This window comes from Lipophrys pholis (genome assembly GCF_963383615.2).
Source record: "Lipophrys pholis genome assembly, chromosome: 13".
Taxonomy (NCBI): domain Eukaryota; kingdom Metazoa; phylum Chordata; class Actinopteri; order Blenniiformes; family Blenniidae; genus Lipophrys; species Lipophrys pholis.
The window spans coordinates 22,778,209-22,792,158 of record NC_137632.1 but is presented as its reverse complement, the minus strand read 5'-3'; the positions used below and the strand labels follow the sequence as shown (position 1 = coordinate 22,792,158).

Genomic DNA, 13,950 nt, shown 5'->3' with positions numbered 1-13,950 from the left:
CTCCGTGACTCCTCGGTTTCATATTGTAAACAAGGTCACTTCGGAGGGAAAGAGATGGCTTAAACCCGATACTCTGCATGTACACAGTCGCAGATACTTATTGCGCTTCAGAATGCCTCGGAAAAAGGCAGACGTGGTATTCAAATGCGCCTGTGACTGCGGTGACACGCTCGTAAATCTCAAAGAAGGACTTCAGTGGTGCGTTTAAGTTCCAGATCCACCTTAATAATTTACTCCTAATCTTCACCTCTGTTTCTGCACGATAGCACATTTTCTCCCCCCCGGCTCCGGCGGAAAAATGTGGCCACCGTCATTTACACAAGGCCATATTTTACTGTCAGCGGTTGTTTTAAACACGCCGACCGCATTAGACTTTGAGCAGCTCCGTTTTAACATCGAAGGACTTTTAACACGAGGCACTCAATAGGAGCCAAAAGGACCGGAAAAAGGCCCCAAACTCAATTTACGGGATTAAAGGCCTGGTATAAGGACACATTTTTTTGCCTCTTTTAAATCGTTTACAAGGCAATGTCACTGAGGAGTGTTTTTTTTTTTTTTTCTGGTAGTGTCGAGTGCAGCCAAGAAAAACAAGCAAAAGGAACAAGTGATCACATGTTCTCCACTGCCAATCTCAGTAAAGGAAAACATCAAAGGTGCGACTTTATAGCCCGCCGTCGCAGCCTTTTTATCACTCCGCGCCGACAGCGCTGCTTAAATAACGCTCCTATATCGAAGAAGGCAGCCCGCTTTGGATCCGACAAACAAGTACTGTGAACACGGCCACAAAACCTAATGAAGCCTGGCTGTAAAATGCTCTGTGATAAGTGATTCCTTTTTTCTACTTTTCAGCTCTCATTTAACAATTTATTGATCTTTCAGAGTATTGCCGGGATAACAAATGTAAACACTGTTGCAGGGATATGAATAATCCCTATAATAAACCTGACGCAACACTTACCTGCAGTCCCGTGTGTACACATTTCTGCATATCGCCCCCATTTAAAACCGCAACACGCGGTGATGAGATGGGACGCGATGAGCGACGACAGCTCGTGGCGGCGGCACGCATTGTGACGAGGGCGGCAAACAGTCTCAGACAAGTGACCGGCAGAGCGAGCGACGGGAGGATTTGTCAATTAAAGTGGAGCTCAAACAAACGCTTAATACGGTCTAAGTTAACCAGACCTGAGCTGACGCGACAGCCGATCGGCTTCCTGTGGACAGGGAATAGCTGTCAGAAGATAAGCCCGTCATTTCTTCCTCCGTGTCGTTTGAAGACCTTCGCAGCCACAGCAAACAACTGACTTCCCTTTCAAACCTACGTAAAGTGGGCCTAATGTGTGTTTTCTGCATTTTATGATGACGCATATATTGTCAGTTTTAGGTGTCTAACATGGCCAAGGTGTCAAAATGTGATGTTATCAGCATGTTTAGATAAAAAAATTACAATAATAACAATAAATGAGCACACAGGTTTCTGCTCAAGCTGCAGGAGCTGACATCATCATGTCTCAGAAATCCATATATGATCGTCTACTCAAGATACAGCAGCCGCTGCTAAGAAGACGAGCCTGGAGTCAAATTACAAGCATCACTTGCCATCTCACAGACCATGCTGCGGCACAAACTGACGTCATCTCTCCGGGGATCTCCATATATGGAGAAATCCATCCAGACGTAAGATGACACTGGAGTCAAACTACAAGAAATTGATGTAAAGCTGAGGTTTCAGGCAGATGCTGGAAGAGTTGATGTCGTGATGTCACAGAAATCCATAGATGGCCACCAACTCAACATCAGAAGCCTCTGCTGGCAAGAAGATGACCCTGGTGTCAAATTACAAGTAGTATATGTTGAGCCCAGTATTCATATGCAGAAATCATCTTGTCACAGTTTCAGACTGTAAAGATGATGAGACTGGCGTCAAATTACATCTGCAGGTTAATAGTGTTTGAAAGAAGGCTTTTCAGAGAGCGCCACCTTGAAGAAACAAGCGATAAAGGAATGTATAGACTGCATCCATGATCTGCAATGAAATGAATAGATTTTGTTTTTTTAATCATGAGTCATACACAGTTGTTTTAGTGGAGCTGTAAAATTCATAAATAAAAAATATGTGAAAATAAACAAAATAAGCCGTCTTTGTTTGTCACATCTATATTCTCCATGCCACATTTGGCATGCAGTATAAATGTGGTGGTGAGCGTTAGGATGCACTGAAGACCTGGTTTGTCACAAGAACTAACCCCCCCCCCCCCCCGCCACCCCACACACACACACACACACACAGAACTGATTTACAGGAACAGGGACAACATCATGAAAGCAGATTTGACTGTGATATCTAGCAGCACTGTGCGGATTTGAAAGATGTGTTCAGAAAAGGGGGAGAAAGCAGAAATGTCAGAGCTGAGCAGAAAATACATTTTCTAAGAAGATAAACAGCGCGGCATCATAATGTCACCTCGTTCCTGTCTACTTTGATCACAAAGGAGAGAAGCCTCGACGAGAGCGGCGGAATAACGTGTCAGAGCAGCGCTTGTGATTGCCACCATATGCTGTCTGCCGTCTTTTTCCTCCCACAGTCACTGGTGAGAAGAATTAAAGTGGGCATTATCGCGATCTTAGAGGAGAAAGAGGAGGGGGGGGGGAATGTGCTTGTTTGACTATATAATGATAATGACGTATAATTAGGAGTTCGCTGACAGCTCTGGAGATAGCTGATGAGGAGTCTCACCGTCACTGTGGATTGTTGATGTTCAGCCGGTGTTGTTGTGCCTCACTCATCTAAAGGCTGAGGGGGGCTCATTAGTGCAGCATCTTCTGTGGGAAGGAGACGAGAAACACACTCAGGAACCGGGCGTTTAAAGATGAGCAACAGATTCCATTAAGCAACACAAAACACATGTAAAGGTTTTTCGGTTCGTCTCAACCAGGAGTGTCAAATGTATCCACACAAAGTTTAGGACTTTTAAAAGAATGACTTTGTTTTGTCGGCACAGTGCTGCAGAGTACACCGTGATGTACATTTGTCAAAACAGTGTACAAACATCCGTCTGAAGAAAAACGCTGCTCCAGAATTTCATATCTTTCAGCAGTGTTGCCGTGTTAAACTCAAAATCAAGTTTTATTTGGGATTCAGTGAAATTCAAAAGGAAATACTTGCAATCAATAATGGAAATTTAATTTTTTTTAAACCAGGTAGGATGGTTACTTATGATAAAATAATGATCAAATTTGATAATTTTTTTTTTCCAATTCAGGATTTTCAAAAAAGTATTCAATATTCACAAATCTACTATTTCCTAGTGTTCAATTGAACTGTAAGGGGATGTTTGGGGTTGTATGTGGCCCCGTTTACGCGACAGCATTTCAAGTGAAACGGCATTGTTTTTGTGTTTCCGTTTAAGAAAGTGATAGGAAAGAGCAGTAAACACTACAAAAACAAGCAACACCGCCAACTAGTGGCCTGGCATGCAAACTACATTGTTGTCAATGAAGCCACACACGAAAACAATACGCTATAAACATTAACAATGGCGAATTCACTGATTCTTGTATGGACAGGCGAGCAAGTTGAATTGCGATTACGGGTGACTCTCAACTATGTGCTGAAGAACTATTGATTACGACCGCGGTGCGCATACACAGTAATTTTGTTTGTTTGTGCCAATTTGGTTGGACCCCTGCTGCGAGTCACGACTGCCATCTAACACATAAGGCATTACTTCAATTATCTGACAGTGGAAATGCAAGAAGCAAAAACAGACATGAAAAATTAAAAAGGGTGTATAAAAATATGCAAATATCTATTTGACCACAGTGTGTGTCCGCCGACTGTGGCGTCGACTCGGCTCTTTTCTGCGTATGAAAAATGCTCACTTCCAAGCACCGTGAGCCTCGTCTCATGTCCAATACCATAAAGTATTTTTATTCACAGAAGCGATTCGGTTTAGAGCACAGTGTCAGCACGGAGATTTGTGAGCTGTCAAGTGTTTATTAATGGTTTAAAGAAAGCAAGCAAACACATTGATCAATCATTCCTCCCAAAAATTTGGTGTCAAAAAAAAAAGAAAAAGAAAATCAATGACATGCTACTTTAGCAAATCTGAAATCAAAAAGCATGAGACATCGAAAGCCATTCACCGCAGCACTCGTCTGTCTTTATTAGACCTCCAGCCTGGCCTGTTTCTTTCCCAGACGAATAGAACCTGCCTCAATGGCGCTACACTTTAGAGTCTTTTTCCAGCACGTTATCCGAGTTCAAATTAGTACTTGGGAAAAAGGACACACTTAAAGATTAAAGTGCGCCGTCTGCACACTTGATAAATGAGGGCCAAAGTTTTCTATTATGCGTTACCTGGTGGTGTTGCGCGGCTATCACAAAAAGCGCCCGAGGAATTTGTGGGGGGAATGACATTCGGAGACAGATATAAAGGGCAAAGAGTAGAAGGTGCTGCTTTCATTGGAGCCGGGTGACGTCTGTTGAAATACAGTTCATGCTGGCACAGCTTTCCACGGAGGAGCTCTCAGAAAAGAAAGAGGCAAAACTAAAAGGAAGTGCATGTTTTGTTCTCAAAGGCAAAACTAAAATACTGAACCATTTCATTAAGAACGTCTCCAAATGAAGTCCTTCCTCTCTATATATTGATAATTCTGTCTCAGCGAAAAACAAACAAACAAAAAAAAAAAAAAAAACAGATGAAATAATCAAATTTCCTCTGTCTCCAGCTGAGAGGTAATGTGAAATGGATTTTCTCCAGGGTTTCTCTCGCCGTGCGAAGTGGCTGCCTTTTGGCATCCCACGGCATATATTAGTCTGAATAATGGAGGTGAATCGGAAAGTAAACAACTGTCACTCCTATATGCCCTCCTGCAGTCGGTTCATGCTGCAGAAATGTGCTTTCGCCGCCCAGAGAACCGAGGCTCCTAATTGGAAGCAGGTGGGAATGGATACGGTGAAACGTATCGGCAGTTAATTATAAGGCTGTTAACTACTATGGCCCGAGAGGGCCATCACATTGTAAAAGCCACAGCAAAATCCATTTTGGAGAACTGCAGTGGCCAAACAGGGTCAATGTTCTAAAAACAAACGTCAAAAAGAAAAATCAAAGCAGCAGGACAATTAAATGAGCCAAAACAAAATGATAAATGTCACAACGCCAGTGAAAAAAGTTAAGAACCTCTTTGCAAAAGCCGCTACAAGAAGGCAATCATCCACAACAGAATTATGAGAGCTTGGAAAATATTGATAAATCCACGAGAGAAGTACATAAGTCAGAAAATGTAAAGAAAACTCACCAATAACACAAAATACTAGTAGAAAAGCCACTAAATATGGAAAACACAATACATGTGAAACATATACAAAAGCCACAGGACAAATAGAAAAGGCACAAATACAAATACAAATACAAAAGCCACAAGACAGCCACATTAATTCCCTCTGGGATTAAAAATTATTTCTATTCTATTCTATACGTCACAATACAAATACAAAAATCTGCAACACAAATATGAAAGCTGCGATACAATTACAAAATCCCCAAAACAAATACAAAAGCCACAAGACAAATACAATAGCTAAGAACACATACAAAAATAGAAGAATCACAAAACGAATACCAAAGTCATAATATAGATACTGAAAATACTAAACAAAGGAAAAAAAAAACATAATAATGTCTGTTTTGATGGGAATGTTTGTTTTCCATTGTGGCAGCATTTGCGTTGTGGTTTGCGAAGACCCAGTTCACACTTCAGTTCAATTTTTTAAAACTGACTGTTGAATCAAACACTGAGGTGAATATCGATCAAGCCTGCACACCGACAACAGGCTGCAGTCTCGCCTTCAACCTGGTTCTTAAGTGATGCAGCACCCTGTTCCTCCACACTGGCTGAGGGCCAATCAACCCCCCCCCCCCCCCATCCAAAAAAAATAATTAATTTAGATGCGCTGACGAGCAGAGGCTTGAAGTTCTGAAGAGGGGGGGGGGCTACTTGTTATGAACGAGGGAGGTCTACTGGATTAATCCTCTTAGGCGGGTTTTGACAGCTCGGCAGAAAGTTGACTCCACAACAAACTTGAAGAAACAAGCCTTGATCTCAGATTCCCAGTCAAGTCGAGTTTATTTGAATGAGCCCATATTAAATATGACTCAAAGGGATTCGCAGGCCCCAAAATATGAACTAAGCAAGATGTTTCAAAGCAACAAAAAGTTCCCCGGAGAGAGAATAAAATAAAAAAATAAAATAAATCCACAGTGCAAACTCTCCACGCACTGCCGAGGCTGAGGTCTTTGTAATCACAGCTACAACGAAAGCATAATTGTTCCAGATAATTGGATTATATTCCACCACGGGGACTAAAATACGTCTCATGCTAATGTAGCAAAGACATCGGAGTAGATTACATTTTATAAGAGCCATAGAATCCATTGTTCACAATGCCCCAGGGCCTGGTAGCGGTAATTTCTGTGAGATGGAAGTCGAAAATCAACTTGTAGAGGACCTGTGTTTCAGTAGTTGAGGTCAGGCTCAGCAGCACCTTACCGCTCACAGTAATTGTTTTCAAGACGGCAGGGTGGGCCTCCTCGTCCTCTAAGGACATATAAGAGCTTTGAGAGGATGCAGCAGCAAGGGAAAAAAAAAATGGGGGCTCCCTCTATGACCCGTTTGACCCTTTTCGTCTCTGAAAAATAAATCTTGATGGAAAGAAATGTATTTCTTTTTAATATACCAAGTTAATCCCGCTGCACCAGAAGTGACCGCGTGAACCGCAGAGTGGAAAAGCTCAAAACTGGACGTGATCGCTGAGAAGCATGCGTCGTCTGCGTGTCTCGTGGCCATTGTTCGAAACCAGAGCTTGTTGAAATTGTCGTGAGCCGAGCTGAGGCTTCGTCCTACTCCTTTTTCGGATATGGTTGGGCATTACTATTGTAATTGCTTATTTTTGGCTTTGCTTTGCTCTGTTGTGTTTATTTTGAGTGTTTTTATTTAATTTTGTTGAGGTTGTTTTGAATAATCAAATTTGTGCCCACATGTCTGAAATAAACTTTTCAATCAATCAAAAAAAAAAAAAAAAAAAAAGAAACAACTAGAAAAAAAAATCTTTAAAATGTACTTCCATTAAAGGGCATCACTTCTGCACAGTGAATGAACCAACGCACAAAAACAAGACCATTAGCACTAATTCCCTCTAATTTCCAACCCCGCAGTTGCCTGAATCGGTCACACTGAAGTCATCAGGTTTACTAACAAACCCGAATTTGTAGTCGTCAAACTTGTGTTTATGTTTTGCTAAATGGCGTCATCTTCGGAAACCTGCCGCACGGGTTTCTGGGATGTCAAAAGATGTCGCCGCGGCAGCTCAAGCGAAAATATCAAAATTTCAACGATTCAGCCCGAGAAAAAAAAAAAAAAAAAAAAAAAGATTTTCTCAAAGAAAGAGTCTTCAAGCCACGAGAATAGTCCGAAATGTTGTGAAACCGAGATCCACAAATTGATGCAAGTTGAAGGAATTCCTGGGTGGGCCTGGGAAGACGAGAGTTTACATGTTCTTTCTGAGCAGATGAGTTTTTCTCTGGGTACTCTACAATCCAAAAAGCTTACATGACGGTCACAGTTACGACAACCGCAAACACCACGACGTCATGAAGAAACTGAACTCCGAGGCAGCTATTGGATTGAATCATGGGTTGGTTTCTGTTTTAACGTCGAACATAAGCAGTTGGGAGGTTAAGGGCTTCGCTAAAGGACTCATACATTTTGTCTTTTTAAAAAATTTTTACAGCAAGTATCTTTAGGAAATAAAAGTTTTCCAAGGATCTTGAGCGCTTTCCTTTTTCTCTGGGCTCAACAGAATGAGCCTCCAGAAAGGAAAGAGCTCCACGACGCATGCGGCAGCACAGATCCAGTTCCTAACATGCTGGAAGTGGCAGATAAGAGAGCGGGGACATACAGATAGCAGCAGACTGGCTCTGACCCATCTTACATCCTGAGGGAGGCAGGAGGAGGAGTGGAGGGGCAGACTCTGCCTATACTGGGCAAATGTCAGGCTTTATATGTGTGTGTGTGTGTGTGTGTGTGTGTGTGTGTGTGTGTGTGTGTGTGTGTGTGTGTGTGTGTGTGTGTGTGTGTGTGTGTGTGTGTGTGTGTGTGTGTGTGTGTGTGTGTGTGTGTGTGTGTGTGTGTGTGTGTGGATGCGAGATGTTCGTCAAAATAGGTTGCACAGGAAAAAAAACGGAGACTTTGCATATCGCTCTTGAACTCATTGGTCATGGTACGTTTGAGCGCCGACAGCATTAAAACACAATGGAGGAAGCTTAGATAAATAGCACCGCCTTCAAATATAGACTATGCCATATGCGAGGACTGCAGGCCGAGACTAAAGCGATTGGAGATCATCTTAGAAATGTACCTCTTCTCCACACATACATACGTTCCCTTGACATCTGTTTGAGTCACGACGTTTTTTTGGTTCTAATAATATTTTATTAGCCAGTTGCCATGCAAGAATGTGAGATACTCCACCAACAGCAGTAAATCGCAGACCCTTGTCAGATAATAGAACATCTCCAGCTTGTGGGAGCAAATGTCGACGACTACTTTGAGTACGACCGGTCCAACTTTGTGGATTTAACAGAGTGCGTGATAACATGCGACGACAATGAGTAATCTATTTGATGACTTTCTGAAAAATGAACGGCTCTTGGACAGCTGCAGGGGCACTCTCCTAGCGAGTGCTGGTCCCTGAGCATTAGCATCAGCAGACAACGTGCTCTCTCCATTGGTACAAGTTCTCCAAAAAAGGTCTTGGAGACTACGGTGCCCTCCTTCACCACGATGGGAGTGCGTTGTGCGTGACACTCAAGATGCCTGCATGACGATTTTGATGTCTGCACATTCCCCACATGTTAACGACATTTGAATTACACGCTTTACGCTTGCATGACACGACGCTTGCATAAAATATGCAAGACGAAATGAAGAATTCTGGGCATGTTTTGCGAGGCCCTGCAACTCCTGCGAGGAAAAAAACAAAAAAAAAACTAGTCTGGATCATCTTTTTGGAAGCCCGCTCTTCTTTTTATTTTCTCCACAGACGAGTGAGCGAGAAGCTTTACAAACTTTACAGCATTACCAACCGCAGCACCTGTGTTGCATCATCGGTGTCAGATTCAACTTTATATGATACGGATACGGTTTGTCTCAAGATCTGAAAACAGCAGGGAACAGACTGCAGCCCTTCACTCCAAAGTTAAACCGATGTTAGGTGGAACGTAGAGTCAGCATTAGAGGCCCTGAATATACGTGGACAGAAGCACAAGCGGGATGCCGGCGTTACGCAAAGTTCCAAAAGTTGCTTACCCATGTACCGACAACAATTGAATTCCAGTAACAAGTTACGATGCACGCCACTGGATTTCTTTTTTTTTTAATGACGTGCCAAGCTGTGAATATTCGTTTCCACTGGGAGGGGAAGAGAAATCAAATATCTCCGCTGTTTGGTATATTCACTGTGATTCTCATAGCGAGGAGCAAAATACAACACGATGTTCATCTTTTTAAATCCTGGTCATGGAATTATGTTGCAAACACGGACATCCATCAAGAGTTTCATTGCCAATATATGAAAATGTGCATTTGTAGCAACTCCTAAGAGTTTCATAGATCAAAATAATGAGGATGATAAAAGTAAGACAGTCTCCCTAAAAATAATAATCATTTTGTTTTATTGATGGACCTCTATTTATGTTATGCCTGTGTTATCTGATCGTGTGTTTTTGTATTGGCTTCAACCTTGTCCCGTTCTAATTCAATTGGCTTTTCTAGTGAAACAAACATGAGGATATAAACAATATGGACAACTTAAAATTAAAGGGACACTGTACTGATAAATTACCCCAAAAACATGTTTGCCAAAATTAATCTTGATTGAACCGAGGCACAGTAATTGTCTAACAACTGTACCGACTTTATCTACTGATGAGCTCGTGTGATACGGGCCTGGGTGCCGTATAAGAGTCGCAGCCCTGCACGGATATAAACTGTGTCGCTCATCGGCGGCCACGCGAGTACTTCAGCGTAGCGTGTAATTGTGTGCATAAACATGTGCTCCGATAAACTACAACGCTGTTGGCACGCGGGGTAATTGTACATCTAAGTACCCAGATGGTCATGGGTGCATACATACAGTTTATGGGTGACAGGGACCCGGGTCCCATATGTGGTTTGCCAGAAACAAAAGAAACGGTTGTCGGCTGGCGGCCATTTGTTTCTCACATATGTGTCCAGAGTGGCTTCTCTTTAGATTACGTTTGGGATGATGATGTTGGGTTTATTGGTGAGAACACAATGAACATGGTCATAATGAATGTTTGTGACCATCAGAGAGGTTTTGATGTAACTTTATCTGCTGTACTTTTTAATGTTTAGTTGGACTGCATTTTATGAAGAGGTGATCATGATATTTTCCTCTTCAACATCGCCTTTAAAAAGAAAGGATTTATGTCCAAGCTGTTGCATATTAGATTGAGCAAGTGCCATTAAGGAAAATTGTTCTGAGAGTATACATGAGTGTATGAAGTGGCATTTTAATTTTACTGTTAGAAATAACAAGAAAGCCCCAAAGGTTAGATGTAAACGGGTTATTAACTCACAAAGAAACAAAATGAGAAGTTCGGAAAAAGAGTAAGAGCCCAAGGTTCTGTTTACACCACAACGTTTTCAGGGGAAAATGCAGAACTTTGGTCGTGTTTTAGGTTTCCGTTTACAACCACAAACAATGTACCGAGTTGCTGAAGAGGCGACTTTTGAAATGGAACTTTTCCGAAAGCTCCGACTCTGTCTCCGTGGAAACGGGGGGGAAAACGCAATTTTTGAAAACACTCCAACTCCATCTCCCTATACTGTAAATGGCGGACGGCCTATTGTTCTCTGTATGCGTGTTGTTTTATTACAAAAACAACCAACACAGCACCCACTAGTGGCCAAACATAAAAACTATGTAGTTTTTAGTGTTTTTCTTCTATTTTCTACAGTTTTTTGGTTTTTTTTACTGTTACACGGATAAATGTTGTTTAAAAAGTTTCAAACTTATTCAGCTGTCGTTTTAGTTTGAGAGCTACAATGATCTACTTTAATTATTTTGCAGCATTAAAAAAAACCCTTATGTCCAAATAAATCAAATCAAGCTAAATTACAAAACTGAAGCAATTAATTACTAACTAATTTGTAGTGTGTTTATTATCTCAGACAAATTATATCAAGACCATTTCTTTTTAACCACTAGTCAAAGAAAAAAAAAAGGAAAATGCTATTTGTGTTCTCTGAATAGCATTTCTTTAGTTAATTCGTACAAATTACAGCCGAGATATCGTTCAGAAATGTTGGGAAATACATTTTCAAGGAAAATTGGCCATAATGCTGCAGTTTGTTGACCACAAAAATCACATGGCGGTCAGATCCTGACAGAACTAATATAAAATGTTCAATAGTTTGTTACAACAAACATGAAGTTGAAAAAAAAAAATGAAAGCAGGAATAGACTGTAGTGTTTTCTGTATCCTGCATCTCGGAGGAGAACAAAACTTGCCAGCGCAACACTCCAGAGCAAACATCCAACTGCATCTTTTTTGTTGCTGTGCTGGAGTCGAAAACAAAACCTACTGCGGCTTTTCATGCACAACCTGACCCAGTTAAAACACCAACTGATATTCCATGTCGGCCCCAGTCAAGCTACATTGAGCTTCATTTCCATGGAGGAATATATCAGCCTCCTCCCTCCCTCCACCCGCCCACCCACCCACCCAGCCAGACCGTTAGCTGACAAGCTCATGCGGCATGGGGATTTGTATTATTGATAAAACATTAGCGGCCCACCTCCTGGATTGGGTTTAAATATAGAAGCACTCCACATTACGCGCCAGGCTAAACAAGCACGTTTCTGTTTTCTCCTGATTTCGGGCCTTTTAACTGACCTCTAGTAGATTGACCGTAAAGTTTAACTTTACAAGTGTTAAAACGGATTTAATTGAAACGACTTTCAGAAAAAACAATTGTGGAAACCAGTGTTAAAAAAAATGACTAAACATCAGTCGCTGAGTGTCTGGGTGAAGATACTTAAGCCAACTGCTAAATTCACCAACTTGAGTTAACCACCAACACCGCCTACATCACCATTCAAACAACAGCTTTTTCAAGTTTTGGGGGTCTGTTAGAACGGAGCGAAAGAAAAAAAACAACCCATGCTTTTTTTTCTTTTTCCCCTTGGAACGTCGCCGTAGAAACAAGACCTAAGAGTTCCTGTGCGTGTTCACAGCTGGTAATTTGGTTTTCTGATCAATTTACGGCCATTTGGGATTGGTTTAAGTTTCTGTTTGAGATTTAAAACATGACCGAGCAACGAAAAGAACAGATGATATCCAAAGTTTAGGATTCATCTTCAGAAGCCATTATCCGTTGTTTTTTTTTTTTTATATATATATATATATTTTCTATTTGTGTGGGTAATGAATGGTTCTTTTTGATGCCGCAGCAACCTTAAAACCCAAATGAAGCAATGTGTTTTTGTCCCCTTTCCAAACGTAGTCTTTAAAGTAAAGTCAATTATGGGAGCTAGGTCTCTGAAAGACCCTTTATTCGTTTTTCATTGACAACAGCAGACAATTATAATCATAATTATGTTACCTGATGAGTACGGTAGTACTTATGATTGTACTTGTACACAACGTCTCCCTCCCACCTCCCGCCTCCCACAGAAGAAGGAAAAAAAAAGAGACAACCTCATGAATGTTCAGACGTGATCTCCTTCATGGTCGTCATCCCGACACTGAATGCTCCTGCCACGTTTGGAAAAACTACCTGGAAGTCTTTCTTTTGTTTGTTTTGCAAAAGTGTGTAAGGCATCATATGAGGTACACGTTAGATCTCTTCCACCAAATTGTGTATGAAGTGACGGTGTTGATACACAGACTTTCGAGTCCCTTTGAGGGGGGAGCATCATCATCACGGAGCGCCTGATTATTTACAATGTTGTTGCAAATATTTAGATGATAAGGACGCATGCCAGAGCCGTTCCGCATGAAACAACGGCAATGTCAGAAACTATCCTAATGGCAATCCGACGACTGAAAACACATGGATTATTGAAACATCAACACAGTCATCAATCGCCACACCGATTATTTTGTGGATTTGTATCAGTGTTGTTTTTTTTTGTTTTTCCCCAAAGACATTCAAGCTGAAGGGACACAATTCTGATGCAGGAAGAGATATCCATTTCTATGCTTGACATGCTCCCGGGAAAACATTTTTTCTGGGATGTGTTGCACTGGAAGTAATTTATTACTGCACTTTGAACAATGTACACTGGGATTAATGAAGTACTTCTATTCTATTCTTTGAAGGAGACACAGTCTAACAATTCATCAAATTGTAAGTTTACTTTAAGTTTTCCTCCCCCGTCAGTGAAGTGCTGGATACGTTATAGTGAGAAACAACTGATGGAAAACAGCAATAAGGAGTAGAAGAAAGAATCTTTACCCTAATCTAGACGGCTTCAGGTAGATGGGAAATAAACAAGGCTCTGAAATACATCACCACCTACAGCTGGGGTGTCAAACAGGTTTAAGTTGAAGGGCCGCATACAGCGCATTTGGAAAAGTCTATAATCTTCCAAATCGAATGAAGCCAATTTTATTGATACATTTTGGTGCAAAATACAGTGAAATGTCCCCAAAAAAAACCTCAAATAACTGGTGCATTTTGGATCCTTTTGTGGACATGTTCAGTGCGACGTTCTGTACGCTACTCTTAAGAAGACCGCGTTAAAAAACGTTGATGGTTTTGCAGCTGACTGGAGCTTCGACAGCCAACCGCATGTAACGCGTTCCATTCAGTATAGGTTTTTGTCCGTCGTCACATTTCGCTTGAGTGAAGCCAGCAATA

General features: G+C 41.4%; 1 protein-coding gene across 10 annotated transcripts in view; it reads right to left on the bottom strand.

The window, feature by feature from the left end:
- gulp1a (GULP PTB domain containing engulfment adaptor 1a) overlaps nucleotides 1-13,950 on the bottom strand; it is a 92,103-nt gene that overhangs the window by 49,101 nt on the left and 29,052 nt on the right. For 7 of the 10 annotated variants that reach the window (XM_080478360.1, XM_080478353.1, XM_080478355.1 and 4 more), the window contains exon 2: nucleotides 2,738-2,823. The exons of the other annotated variants lie outside the window; for them this stretch is intronic. The gene's annotated coding sequence lies outside the window, so the exon portion shown is untranslated. The remainder of the gene's footprint in view (nucleotides 1-2,737; nucleotides 2,824-13,950) is intronic. 10 annotated transcript variants of the gene reach the window in all.